The sequence below is a fragment of the Mesoplodon bidens genome (genome assembly GCF_964165515.1).
Source record: "Mesoplodon bidens genome assembly, chromosome: 2".
Lineage (NCBI taxonomy): Eukaryota > Metazoa > Chordata > Mammalia > Artiodactyla > Ziphiidae > Mesoplodon > Mesoplodon bidens.
Window position 1 is genome coordinate 23,763,201 of NC_138177.1, and position 14,754 is coordinate 23,777,954.

Below are 14,754 nucleotides of genomic sequence, written 5' to 3' on the forward strand. Positions count from 1 at the left end.
AGGTTTTCTTTGTTCCCATCCAAGGATTTGGGCCCCAAAACAAGAAGAATGAACCAAAGGTAGGGAGACATCGGGGCCATCTAAGCAGCCGTGGAGGAAGAGAGTCTGTTTATCGCCCCACTGTTCTCTAGGTAAGGACATGTGTTGACTGGTGAGGAAGGGAGGAAGTTTCTTGAGTGCAAAGTGCCAAAGGCACAAACCCTGAGATAAGAAGTCATAAATAGACCGCAGACCTGACCCGGAGCCAGGCTCAGTGTACTTGGGCTGGTGGGACTTGCAGCCCAGGGCCCAGGCTGGGGGGCTGGAGCTGGGAAGCTGCTGTGGAAATTTCCATGGGCTGTCCACTAGCTCTTGGGAAGCTGTGGAACTCCTCATGGCATGAGGAGGACACAGGTTATGAAAGAGGCACAAGATGTGGTCCCAGCTCACAAGGAGTTAGGCCCCTAGAGAGGAGACTCAGAGATGCTTGCCAAGAAAGCAAGTGAACAAGCAGACTGGAAAACCTTAAGTTGTAAATCAGGTCAAGACATGGAACCAGTCAAGAAAGAGTCAATATTGTCTTTCAATTATTCGAACCCCATTTCACCTTCGAAGAAAAATGTTGAAAATACAAATTTCACATAAAGGTAAAGGCTGATTTTATTACTTTTATTTTATTACAGGGTCCCAAACAATATATGATTTTTTTAAGGAAAAAAATTTACGCAGTTTATTACCAGTTGCTAGAGTCTGAGATATCCTTAAGAATTCAGGTTAAAATTGCAAATCATTTTTAATACAGAAATCAGTTAAAACTTTTCAAAAGACATCAGTTCCATGTCTTGGTAATTGTTAGCAAAAGCTTTAAAGTGTTCACTTTTGTGTGTGTGTGTGTGTGTTTTCCCTCTGGCTGGAAAGATTCAGGCTGGGCGCTGGGGTAAGGGGTGTGTGTGCATACTGTGTGCACACAACACGTGAACCCACAATGTTCACTGTAATGCTGCCTTCCCGATGCACTGGCTCAGATGCTTTGGGGTGCAAGTAAGAGAAACCATGAAGAGAATTTATTGGTTCACATGGCTGAAAAGTTAAGTTAGGGAAGCCTTCTAATATGGTTTAATTGGGGCTCCAGCTCCATGTCTCTGATTCTCTCTGCACTGTCCACATTTGTGCACCAGATTCCTTTTTAGGCTGGCTTTCTCCGTGGTTACAAGATGCCTGTGAACAGCAGCTCAGTTAGAACTGACCAACTCAGTTGAAATTCCTTGACAACTAATCTGGGGAGAAAAGGACTATTGCTTCTCTTAACCACTGAGGGTAAGTCCTAGCTTCATTCTGATTGGACCACCCCCAGGACCAATCACTGTGGGCGTGCTCTGCGCTGACTGGCTCAGGCTAAAAAATACCTATCACTTTGGCAGGTGCGTTGGGATTGGCCTACACCATAGGGGACCACCCCTGGAATTGGGGGAGGTCAATGCCACTCACATTATGGTGACTACACAGTGGAGAGGAGGACAAGAGGTGTTGGAAAGACACTCCCAATGTCTACCGCACCTTGGTAGCGATTTTAATTTTTTTTTTTTTATTTAAGGGCTACTTTCTAGGTACAAGACACTGTGGGAGGTATTAAGATATGCAGTTTATAATTTATAAGTTATAAAAAGAAAAGTTGGATGAGGCATGCCAATGCTAAAACAAAGTACTCGAAAAGTAAAGAAGAGAGACAGACTGTTTCTGGTTGAGGTGATGAGAGGGGTTGTAGCAAGTAACACTGGAATTAGGTCTTAAAGAATGAGTAACATTTTAATGATTACAGGTAGGAAGGGAGGACACTGGAGGCAAGGGCAATAGCTGGAGCACAAGTTCTAGAAGTTACTGCTTAGGCAGGACCTGTTACCCCAGTACCAAGAGATCTGGGGGTTCAGATGATACCTGAGTAAGTAGGATGAACTGCCCCACAAAGTTAGGGTACAAGGTGAGCCTGTCTTTTATTTTCTCCCATAAAGAAAACCGGCTTAATTCCCCATTTGCCTGGTTAGCAGGAAGTTCAGTATCTCCTCCGTGGGGCTCCTTCACTCCTTAATTGTCCCCAAACCCAAAGGCTTACACAGTTCAAAGTAGGGGGTGGGGTTGGTCTGACTTTCACATGCAAGCAGGGACCACTGGTCTGTCTAGTGGCCATATGAGTCCCCAGGTCTCTGTGGCTCCTCAGGAAAGACAATTCCACTCCTGTCACTTTGAGCTTGGCGAACAGTGTTCCTCACCGGGGGTCCAGGACCATGATCTCAGAGCTCTGCTTCTCAGTTAACTTCACAGCTCCCCCATCCACCCAGGCACCAGCTGCCCGGGGACTCTGGGTAAGAGATAGTTTGGGGTCTCCTCATGGATGCAGAATGCCTGTCCTCTATCTTTCCCTGGGATCCACGGCATCAGTTTTTCCTTCTCAGCTACACCTGCCCTGTAACAATACAGCTATCTTCCCTCCCTTCTATGACTCCCCTCCTGCATGCCTTTACACACACACACACACACACACACACACACACACACACACACACACACACTCCTGGGCTTCTTGGGGTGGGGACAACTATGTGAGATGCTTTACCATGACCAGGGTGACTGGCTGACACCTCTCTCATTGGCTCAGAGAAAGAAAATAGAACCCGGAGTTTTATTACCTGTAGGACAAGCTGCCCTACCCAGACTTGTAAGTTCACGCCTCCTAGTCTCTTCCAGAGATTGCTTATTTCACTCAAGGAAACCAGGCACTCCTGCACTGGTACTGAAAGTTCACACTGACTTTCGACCTCCTTGATCATTGGCAAAATGGAGACTTGTGTGAGCCCTTGGTCTGTCCCCACCTTTAGGCTGAAGTGTTTTTCCTTGCAACCATCCTACTTGCCTTGATTGAGGTTCCCGGCTGCAGGAGCTCTTTCTGTTTGGGGCACTCCTCTCCTCTCTTTTCTAAACTCCCCTTCACAGCCTCGCTCTCTTAAACCCTGACTCTGGATAGCTCAGAAGGACGCGGTGCAAGAGATTGACATACAGTTAAGCTCTGCTCCTGGTTCTCAGCGTCCAGTATACTTGTTGCTGCTCAGCCCCAGTATAAACTTGGGGCCCAGATCTGGAAACCACTCCTAAATTTAAGTGAATTTTTAAAAAGTTTTTAAAAGTATCCAGTGACTGTCTGACGGAGAACAAAGTACAAAACATATTCAGCAGGTAGAATGGCTGCCCACACATGCATGAGAATTTAAGGACAAGAGAATGAATTACACACTCTTTTTCAATTCACAGGGTGCTCTTTCCCAATCCATGTCATATAATCAGTTATTTCTCCTTAACAACAACTTAGAACAGTTGCCTGGAGCGAGGTACGGGGTGATTGGAAAGGAGGGCATGAAGGACTTTTTGGAGGGAAGAAATTTGTTCTATATTTTAATTGGGGTGTTAGTTACATGATATATTCATTGGTAAAAACTTAAGAACTATAGACTTAAGATCTGTGCGTTTTACTGCATATAAGTTATATTTCAATTTTATTTTATTTTATGTTTTTGGCCGCACCTCATGGCTTGCAGGAATCTTCTTCCCCCACCAGGGATTGAACCCGGGCCTCTGGCAGTGAGAGCGCCATGGAGTCCTAACCACTGGACCGCCAGGGAATTCCCTTTATTTCAATTTTAAAGTGGAAAAATTAAACCAATGATTAGGCATACTTGGCTAATGTCCATATGCTACAGTGTGTTGAAAAGAAGTTAATCTGGAAAAGAAAAATCATAAACCTACGGTGAAGGCAGACACGTGCTGCAAAGGCTAAGAAAATGGAGAGGAAAGCAGCCGACATTGCTAGCGGGCTGAGCTGGGATGCTTCCAGTTGTGGGGAGCTGAGCCTCTTCGGTAACATGCTTAATCACTTCTGATTGCATAGTCAGCTAATTATAGTCATTAGGCTTGCCTTAGTTGAACAGGCTTGGGAATCCCTTGAAGTCATTCCCTTAGCTGATTGGGTTGGACTTTTCTGAGTCCAGCAACCTCCTCAGATTGCGGCCCGTGATGGTGCATTCCTGGTGCTCCAGAAATGATCTGTTTTCACCATGGGGTGTTTCGGCATACGTGACTAATCTTGGAACTAGTGAGTCATGGGTGTCAGGTCTCAGAGCACAGGGAGGGCATTTGTGGGCTCTGCACTGGCTCTGCTTTCTTGGTGCACCAACCCAGGCTTGCTTAGGTCCAAACCAATCACATTTTGAAAACAGGATTATTCCTGTTGCTTTTGTTTGAAATAGCAAAAGAATTGAAACAGTCTGCATGACCATCAACAGGAGACTGGTTAAATAAATTATGGTTCATGCACATAACACAGTACTGAAAAAAGAATGAGGACACTTATCTACATACTAATTTGGAAAGAGATTCAAGCTATACGTAATCTTAAATCAAGAAACAGAACATGGTGTGCAGTATGAGCGTTAGTATAAAATATAGGGTTGTATGTTTGTATTTGCTTACATATGTATGAAGAAACTTTGAAAAGAGACAAAAAACTTAAGAACAGTGGTTGCATTTGAGTGGGAGGGTGTAGGGGTGTGGGGGGCATTTAGGTTGGGAAGTGGGTGGGAGAGACATGGAGTAGGGGGAGAATTTTCACTCAAACCTTTTCAGAATAGTTGTTTAAAAATCATGTGAATGGGCTTCCCTGGTGGCGCAGTGGTTGAGGGTCCGCCTGCTGATGCAGGGGACACGGGTTCGTGCCCCGGTCCGGGAAAATCCCACATGCCGCGGAGCGGCTAGGCCCGTGAGCCACGGCCGCTGAGCCTGCGCGTCCGGAGCCTGTGCTCCGCAATGAGAGAGGCCACACAGTGAGAGGCCCGCGTACCGCGAAAGAAGAAAAAAATCATGTGAATGTATTACCTAATGGAAGATTGAAATCTATTAAAATGTTCAAAATTTTTTAAAAGTAGGAAAAAGTTTTAGGGAAAGGGGGCTCACCCTATCCAGCGTTCACACACAGTGGTTTGCGAAGGTGTCGTGGGAAATTCATGTACTTAAAACAGTAGTGGAGGGCTTCCTTGGTGGCGCAGTGGCCAAGAATCCGCCTGCCAATGCAGGGGATACGGGTTCGAGCCCTGGTCTGGGAAGATCCCACATGCCGCGGAGCTACTGAGCCCGTGTGCCACAACTACTGAGCCCGCGCACCTAGAGCCCGTGCTCCGCAACAAGAGAAGCCACCGCAATGAGAAGCCTGCGCACCACAACAAAAAGTAGCCCCCCCTCACCGCAACTAGAGAAAGCCCGTGCGCAGCAACAAAGACCCAACGCGGCCAAAAATAAATAAATAAAAATTGAAACAAACAAACAAACAGTAGTTCAATTTGTTTTCATTCCTACTTTCTTACATTTAAGGGATAAAATAGATATTAAACAACTGTTTTCCTGTAACAGAGCCCTGGTGGTGTGGGGCACTCACACCGGGCAGCCTGTGGAGAGGAGGTGTGCAGGCTCTGACTCAGTTGCTCAGGCATCTTCCCACTTTGAAACAGCTCCTCCTGAACTGGTGGTTTTGACTATCACACAGTTATGAGTTGTTTTTTATTCTTAGCCATATGCTGTTTAATATATATGCCAAACGGTCCAGGAATTGACAAAGATTCTTCGCTTGACTGTCAAGCTTCTTTGTTTAACCAAACTTTAGACAGGCTCCTGAACCTTCTCCTAGGCCCATCTGTGCATTTCCCTGTAAGGTCCAGCTTTATCAAGAACCCAGCTAAGTCGGTTTAGCAAGAACATGCATCCTCCACATCTGATCGCTGGATATCTGATCAGGCTCTTCATCCTCCAGCATCCCCCAGGTGTTGTCTGATCACCCTGGCCTGTCTTCAGCAAGAATCCTTTTAGGTTAGTTTAGCTAGAATCCCCTTTACCCCAAATGTTTCCTCTTAAGTTATTTTCCATACACTCACCTCCCACCCAGCTCCTTGGCTGTAAATTCCCACTTGCCTATGTTATATTCAGAGTTGAGCCCAATCTCTCTCCCTGCTGCAAATTCCTACTGCAGTGGTCCCTGTACTTATAGCAGTGGGCCTGAATAATGTCTGCTTTATCATCTTTAACAAGTGCCATGAATGTTTTTTCTTTAACGGAATCAAAAAGAATACTGATGTTGAACACTACTAGGTAATGTGGAGCACGAAAATCATAATTCTACAAAAGTGCCTCAGAATTTTTTCTCCAGGTCTGAAAGTTATGATTTATCAACCTCTTCGCTAGAAAATTAAGCTCTTCTACTTCAGAACCTAGTGTTACAGAGAAAATATTGCAACCAGTGTATAAATTTTCTAAGTATTATCAATAAAGACTAAGCTTTGACTTAGAAATGAAAGATGCAATTATTAAGTAAACTAGCTGATTTTTACTATGGGTTAGTAATATCAAGATGGTCTAAAAGTACTTGAAACACCATAGCTAATAAATTAGATGAAATTGCAGAAAATGTGGTCCTTTTTAATTTAATTTTTTTCATTTCAAAATCTAGAAGTCATTTTCAGGTGTATGTATGGTAACAATTTAGTGAAAATGGATATTAATATAGTATCTTGCTGAATACATGATATATGTTACAATGTTGGGTTTATCATTTATTTATTAAGCAAAAATAATAACTAGAATTATATAAAGTATACATGTGATAGACACCATCTTAAGTACTTTACGTATATTAATTCAGTTAATCCTCAACAACCCTATTACATATAGATACTAGTATTATCCTCATTTTACAAAGGAGGAAACTGAGGCACAGAAAAGTTAAGTAACTACCTCAGGGTCACACAGTTAGTAAGTAGCAGAGCTGGGTTTCTAATCCAGACATTCTGGGTCCAAGGTCCATGTTCTTAACCATAAACTTACTATTTGCCAGGAACTGTTCTAGGTTCTGGGAATACAATGGTGAACTAAAGAAACAAAGATTTTGCTCTCATAGAACTTACATTCCAGTTGGGGGATACAGATGATGAAACAAACAAGTAAACAAATAGAAATATGTTAGGTGATAAAAAGTACAAGGAAGAAAAGTAAAGCAAGATAAGGGAATAAAGAGTCCTTTTAAGACAAGTTAAGGAACAAGATAGGTCATATTTTGGTAGGATGATCAGGAAAGGATTCCCTAATAAGGTGACATTTTGTCACAGAACCACATAAAGCATGGGAGTGAGCCATAAGGATGTCTGAGGGATGAGTGTTCCAGGCAGAAGGAAGGGTAAGTGCCCAGTCTGACGTGGGACCATTCTTGGCATGTTAGGCAAATACTGAAATGAGGCCTTTTTCGGTTGGAATAAAGTTAGAGAGGGAGAGGGCAATTGAAAATAACATCTGAAAGATACCTGGGGGTAAGATTATGTGGGGTCTCACAGAGCACTGTAATAATGTTGGATTTCATTCTGAGTGGGATGAGAAGCCATCAGAGAGGGGTTTGAGTTTAGAAATAACATGATCTGACTTTTGTTTTCAAGCAAAGAAACAAACAAACAAAAAAAGACCACTGTAAGATGATGTGGAGACAGAAGATCAGTTCATTGGCTATTTAGAATAATTCAGGTGAAAGAAGATGTTGGTTTGAACTAGGGTGGCAGTGATGCTGAGGCAAAAATTGGCTGATTCAGGGTGTAGTTTTCAGATAGAGTGGAAGAATTTGCTCATGGATTTGATGTGAAGTATGAAAGAAACAGAGTAGTCAAGGGGAATGCCAAGGTCTTTGGTCTGAGCAGTGAATGAAGGCCACTTCTTTGAGGCAGGGAGCCTTAGGGGAGGAGCAGGGATGGGTGGTAAATCAAGGGTTCAGTCTTGGATATTTTGAGTTTGATATCTAGTGGACATCGTAGTGAAGATCCTTATAGGCTGCTGGATTTGTGAGTCTGGAATTCACAGGAGAGGTTCGTGCCAGAGGTAAAACTTTGGAAGTTGTCAGGTTATGGGAAGTGGATGAGATCACTAAGAGAGTGGGTGCAGACAGAGAAGGGATACAAGGACTCGGTCCTGAGGCCCTCCAACGTTTAGAAGTCAGGAAGATGAGGAAGACCCAGCAATTGAAATTGAGGAGAGAAGGCTGGTTCTCAGAAGGATAACTAGCAGAGTATAATGTTCCAGGGGCTAAATTTAAAAAACTGTTTCAAGAAGGAGGGAGTGGGGTGATATTGGAGAAAATGGCAAAGGAAGGGCATTTGAAAACTCTGTCCTCCACAAAAACAATGAAAAAACTGGCAAAAATATTCAGAATCAACTTTTTTTGTTCAGAACTTTGCAAACTAACCAAAGGCTTGCAGTAACCTGGGGAGTGAAGAAACATGGCTGAATCTCAGTAAGAAAAATGAGCTTTGTGGTGGTGTAACTTGCTTTAGTCTCACCTGTGCCCTGCCTCCACCCCCCACCTCCAGCTATGTGGTCGCTTGAAAAATAACCGTCCACATTCCTGGTTCAGCCTGGCCAAGGGAGCATAATGGAACTGGAACTTTTTCAAAGCCAAATTCTCAGAGCATTGTCATTATTTTACCTGTCTGGTGGTTCTCTGGAAGACTCCACTTGCAAGGCTGTCTGTATGTGACCTGACTCAAGCTTACCCAGTGTGAAAACCATTTTTCTTAAAAAGCATCTGTCAAAAAAAAATTTACAGACATGTGTTTTAACTTTGCAGCTGCCTGAGGCAGTGGATCACAGTTGAGACAAACAATAGACTAACCAGAAAGCTTAAGGAGAGCTGGGGAATGAGACATCCACAGGGACTTTGAAAATCTAACATATCCTTGGGACTCTAGAAGGCCACACACATGGCAGGGCTGGGCATATGCTCAGGGAAGGCACTAAGATCTCACCTCTGACTGTGAGGCTCTGCACAAGCAGGAAGTTACGTTGAGGAAGAGTTGTCAACTGCCTGGCTGAGTGTTGAAATCATGCCCCAGCATGCACACAGAGTCCCTCAGCAAAGACTGGATGATTTATTAGTTCCAGGCATTTAAGGAAATCTCTGTCTTATCATTAGCTCACCACTAAGCTAACTGAGTAGAGACTTCAGTGGCCACATACAACAAAATCAGACTTTACAGAATTAGTTCAGAAAAGTCACTAAGCAAACAAAGAATAATAGTACAATAAGCAGCAGCAACAACAAACCCTGGGTTTTTATGCGAACGATGTCTCACCAAATAAGGAATATCAATACAAAGATAGAAATTATTAAAAAATAGTCAAATAGAAGCTCTAGAGTTGAAGAATACAATAAGTAAAATGAAAAATTCACTAGAGGAGCTCAACAGTAGATTTGAGTAGGTCAGAGAAAGAATCAATGAAATTGAAGGTAGGAACCAATTCAGATGATCCAGTCTGAAGAAAAGAAAGGAAAAAAATGAAGAAAAATGAACACAGCCTCAGAAATCTGTGGGATATCATCAAATATAGCAACATACCTATAATGGGAGTTCTAGAAGGAGAAGAGAGAGGGGGGAAAAAGACATAAAGAATATTTGAGGAAATAATGGCAGAAAACTTCCCAATTTTGATAAAAAACATTAATCTATATGTCTAAGAAGCACACTGAAGTCTACATAGAATAAACTCAGATAGGAGAAACAACTAGACACATGATAATCAAACTGTCAAAAGACAAAGACAGAGAGGATCTTGAAAACAGCAAGAAAGAAGCAACTCATCATGCACGAAGATCCTTAATAGGATTGACATTTGATTTCTCATCAGAAACACGGAAGGCAGAAATCTGTGGCATGATATAAAGTAATGAAGAAAAAACCCCCCGTCAATGAAACATTCTATATCTAGCAAAACTATCCTTTAAAAATGAAGGAGAAATTAAGACATTCCTAAATAAACAAAACCAAGGGCATTCATCACTAGAACATACACTCTGTAAGAAAGAAAGTGTGTCCTTTAGGCTGAGATGAAAGGACAATAACTCAAATCCACATGGTGAAATAAAGAAAATGGTAAGAGAAACTATATAGGTAAATATAAAAGGCAGCATAGGTATAATTTTTGTTGGTAACTTTATTTTTTTGCCTGATTTAAAAAAATAACTGCATAAAGCAACAACGATAAATATGTGGGGATGGGCATAAAATGAACAGAGATATAACTTGTATAATAATAACAGCACAAAAGGGGGGAGAACGGAGCCATATAGGAGCAAAGTTTTTGTATATTATTGAAATTAAGTTAGTATTAATTTGAACTAGAATTTTATGTTTATTATACCCCACAGCAACCACTAAGAAAAAAGAAGGGAGTGATCAACTGGGTCAAATGCTGCTGATAGTTTAAGATGAGATCTGAGGATTGACTACTTGATTTGGCAACATGGAGATCACTGGTGAGCAGTTTATGGGAATGATGGGGGGTAAAGCTGACTAGATTGATTCAAGTAGAATGGAAGAAAAGGAGGAGGAGAAAATGGATATAGGCAATTCTTCCATGAGTTTGCTGAAAATGGGAGCAGAGAAATGGAGATGGGATGAAGAGTGAGAGACAGTTAAAATGTTTGTATGCTGATAGGAATAATTGAGTGGAGTGGGAAAAATTGATAATTGCCTTCTCTGTCTCTGCTATTAAGGAAGAAATTTTGAGATCAGAGGGGAATTGCTGCAGCATCATGCTTCTCACCCAAACGTCCCAGGCATTGGCATCTTTGATTATTGGGAGAATATGTATATACATACATGTGCATGTATGTATACACAGATTTGTGTGTGTTTTGAATAATACTGTATTAATATATTATGCCCATTAGAAAAGATATACAAAAATGTAAATTTTTAGAAGCTTAAGATAAATTTAAAAGAAAGTCGATAATTAAGATGATGTATCATATAATCAATAATACCTCAGGCACTCAGACACTCAGAGTGAGGTACATAGTGAATAAATCCATGCTTCAAATATCTTCTTGCTAATTTTGAATTTTCTGGCTGTCTTTTTATCAGCTGCAGTTAGATTCATCCTTGCTCTTACTTTGTAGTGAGTTTATACCTAGAAGAGTAGTAACAATTGTTATTCGTTGTTTTCTTGTTGTTCACTCTGCCTTCATTATTAGTATTATCTTCCAACTGGGGTTTTTGGCCCAGATTTCTTTTTTATTTTAACTTTATTATGGAGAATTTCAAACAAACATAAAGAGACAGAATATGAACCCCAATATATCCATCATTCTTTCTCAGTTATGAACTCATGAGCCATTATTCCCACCAGCCCTGTAGCATTTTGAAACTAATCCCATGCATTTTATTATTTCATCTGGAAATAATTCAGTGTGTATATCTAGAACATAAGGACTCTTTAAAAAAAAAAACCTAACTACAATGCCATTATCATAACCAAAAAATAATTTGGAGGAATCTTGAAGTAATGGGGGAATCTTTTTTAAAAAAATTTTTTATTGGAGTGTAGTTGATTTACAATGTTGTGTTAATTTCTGCTGTACAGCAAAGTAAGTCATTTATACATATATCCACTCTTTTTTAGATTCTTTTCCCATATAGATTATTAGAGTATTGAGTAGAGTTCCCTGTGCTATACAGTAGGTCTGTAGTAGCTACCTATTTTATATATAGGAGTGCGTGTATGTCAATCCCAATCTCCCAATTTATCCCTCCGCCTTCTGCTTTCCCCCTGGTAACCATGTTTGTTTTTTACATCTGTGACTCTATTTCTGTTCTGTAAATAAGTTCACTTGTAAACTTTTTTTAGTCCACATATAAGCGATATATTTGTGTTTCTGTCTGACTTACTTCACTCGGGATGACAATCTCTAGGTCCATCCATGTTGCTGCAAATGGCATTATTTTGTTCTTTGTTTAATGGCGGAGTAATATTCCATTGTATATATGTACCGCATTTTCTTTATCCATTCCACTGTTGATGGACATTTAGGTGGCTTCCACGTCCGGGCTATTGTAAATAGTACTGCAATGAACATTGGGGTGCATGTATCTTTTTGAATTATGGTTTTCTCCAGACATATGCCCAGGAGTGGGATTGCTGGATCATATGGTAGTGCTATTTCTAGTTTTTTAAGGAACCTCCATACTGTTCTCCATAATAGTTGTACCAACTTATATTCCCACCAACAGTGTTGGAGGGTTAATGGGGGAAATCTTTGCAATAAAAAAATCAGGTCAGGAAAGAAGGGTGTTTTTAGCACAATAAAGCTGAGGTCATAATTTCACATTTCACATAATTTCATATTTCACAACTTGCTTAAACTAGTTGGGGGGTATTTCTCCAGTAAACTATAGACTGGTGGTCTCTGAAGAAAACCTAATGTTTATGGCACTGGGTATTGCTGGTCTTCAGGTACTTTAGAGAAAAGCTAACCCTGGCATTGCTGGTGGAGTGAGACTGAACTGGCATGGAAGTACCCAATTCCCTCCTCACTAAAGCACCACATCCTCTCTCCCCTTCAGCAGAAGCTGGAGCTGATGAAAATCACACCCTCTTCCCAGTGAAGTCTCACCAGGTAGAGTTTGTACATTATGGGAAGGGATGAACCGGGGACTCCATTATCCTATGGGCAGTGGTAGAGGTCACTACGCTGGCAGGGGTTGGAGGAACACAGGCAGTTAAGGGAACAGTTAGCTTAGGAGGGAGCAATGGACACCCCTTGAAGGCCTAACCCAGGGGGCTGGAACTTTCTCTCCTGTGTGGTAAAAGGGAGCCAGTTGCCCAGTCAAGGCAAGTTCCCAGTTCTTAGCCCCACCCTGCTCGGGGCAGTTCCTTGAAACTTGTCAAAACCTCCTTAATTCTCTCTCAAAATATACGTTGTACTTAATGTGGAGATGATTGGGGGTGGGGCGTGTGTGCAGAATTTGCACTGGTAAGAGTATGTGAACGTTGCTGCAGAGGAGACCCAGCAGCGCAGAGGACCCGGCCAGAGAAGCTCACAGCTGTGCCACCCCGGTCCTGCACGCTCCACTTCTGCGCTGCGGGGGACACGCTGCCTCAACTCAGGTCCCACGGCCGGGACGGCCTGGAGGCCAGGCTCCAGCGTCCATGAGGAACGGTGAAGGTCGGTTCACGTCTGGATTTTATCACAACCCTCTCCCCCCATTGCAGGCATCAGCATACAACGGTCAATTTTCCTAAGTAGTAACAGTAAACAAGTTTCCAAAATGTTAAATGTTAATTCCTCAAAATCACCTCGGAATAAAGGACAATCCTCTGGCTTGAGTATCTAGTTTTGTGAAAGAGTCACTAAATTGTTCTGATTTCCCTTTTCTCCACCGACATCCCTGGACAGAGTTGCAGACCAGGGAGTGGAAACGGTCAAGACAACCGGGGCTCAGGTCTGATATCTCGAGGAGACTTGGGGCCACTCCGTTTGGGAGGAAGCACTTCCTCAGGGGGCAGCTCCCGGTCTTCCGCTTCTTATCGAGCCGGCCGCCCGCCGCAGGGCCCGCTTCCGCTCCTTCCACGTGCTGGCCTATGTCCGCGACTCGGAGGAGGGCCGGACCTCCGCGAGGAGCCTTGCCGACAGGGGTATACGACCCCGCATGCACCGGGGCCACTGCTCGGGCGACCCAACCTGGGACGCGCCCACAGGTTACAGGGTCAACACTGGTAGCCAGAAGAGAAACGCGACATGTGGGCGGGGCCGGGCGCCGGAGGCGGGCCCGCACGCAGCCGGCCCACAGCGCTTCCGCCTTCTGTGGGAGCCTTTGGTGGGAACTGGGAGGGGGCCCTCGTTACATAAAGGAGAGCACGGGCCGGCCCGCTGCAGTCACGTCAGCTCCTTCCACTGCCTCCCCTCCAGTCCCTCTCGGAGGCCCGGCGAGCACCGGCCGGGACGTGACATCCAACCGCTGGCCACTGCGGCTGCACCCGCCGCCTCATCTGCCGAAGGGCTAGTTCTCGGGGTGCAACCGCTTCGAGCACCCACCCCGGCAGCCCAGCTTTACCCAGCCTTCCCAATTAGAGGAAAGGGCTGCCAGTAGGGAAGAACGGGAGGGGCCCGCGCGCTGGGGCGGCCTCCCATTGGCTCCTCTCTCTCTGCCCTCCGTCCCGATTGGCCGCGGGTCGAGCGCACGGGCCGTGCACGCTGCCCCGCGACGCGCGACGCTGGACTGGGGGCGGGGGTGGCGGCGCAGCCAATGGGAGCGGCCTGCGGGGCGGGGCTCCCGGCGCTGGATCTCTGGGCTGAGGCGAGTTGGTAAACAGATCCGGAGTGCGTGCCGGGTGTGTACGCTACGGCGAGCGCGTGGAGGCTGCGCGAAGGTGACCGCGGATCCCAGCTTCCTGCAGCCGGGTAAGGCTGCCGCCCACCGCGTGCCCTGGGCGCCCTCTGCCTGCGGCCAGAGCTGTGCTCACCACCCGCTTGGGCCCTTCTTGTATCCTCAAGTAACAGCGCGGCTTCCCATTTGCGAGTTTCATTTGCCCCAAGCTCCGGGCCGCGGCGCGTTGGGCGCCCTGCGGCTGTCTCCTACCCCCGTGCCCACCTTAGCCCATACCTGTCTCGGGGAGGGGACGAGGGCCGCGTGCTGGGGCCATGGGTCCCCGGAACGCGCCGAGCAGCCCCGGTGACCTGATGCCTTGTCTCTTGGTCGCCAGTACTGCTTTCCTGCCTCGCTTTCTCATGATAATATTTCTCTGCACGCCTAGACCCCTTTGCACTGTCTCAGGGGCGCTAACTGCCCCTGGCCCCAGGTTTGTGCCAGGACTTTGACTCGCTTGACCCGAGCCAGCTGTTGGGTTCCACAGTTCGGGGTTTTGGGT

At 44.6% G+C, this 14,754-nt stretch overlaps 1 protein-coding gene across 4 annotated transcripts in view; it reads left to right on the forward strand.

Moving 5' to 3' along the window:
* The first annotated feature begins 14,183 nt into the window (after window positions 1-14,183).
* COQ8A (coenzyme Q8A) overlaps window positions 14,184-14,754 on the forward strand; it is a 49,783-nt gene continuing 49,212 nt past the window's right edge. For 2 of the 4 annotated variants that reach the window (XM_081225013.1, XM_081225021.1), the window contains exon 1: window positions 14,184-14,287. The gene's annotated coding sequence lies outside the window, so the exon portion shown is untranslated. The remainder of the gene's footprint in view (window positions 14,288-14,754) is intronic. The other 2 variants (XM_081225016.1, XM_081225017.1) reach the window with 1 other exon arrangement.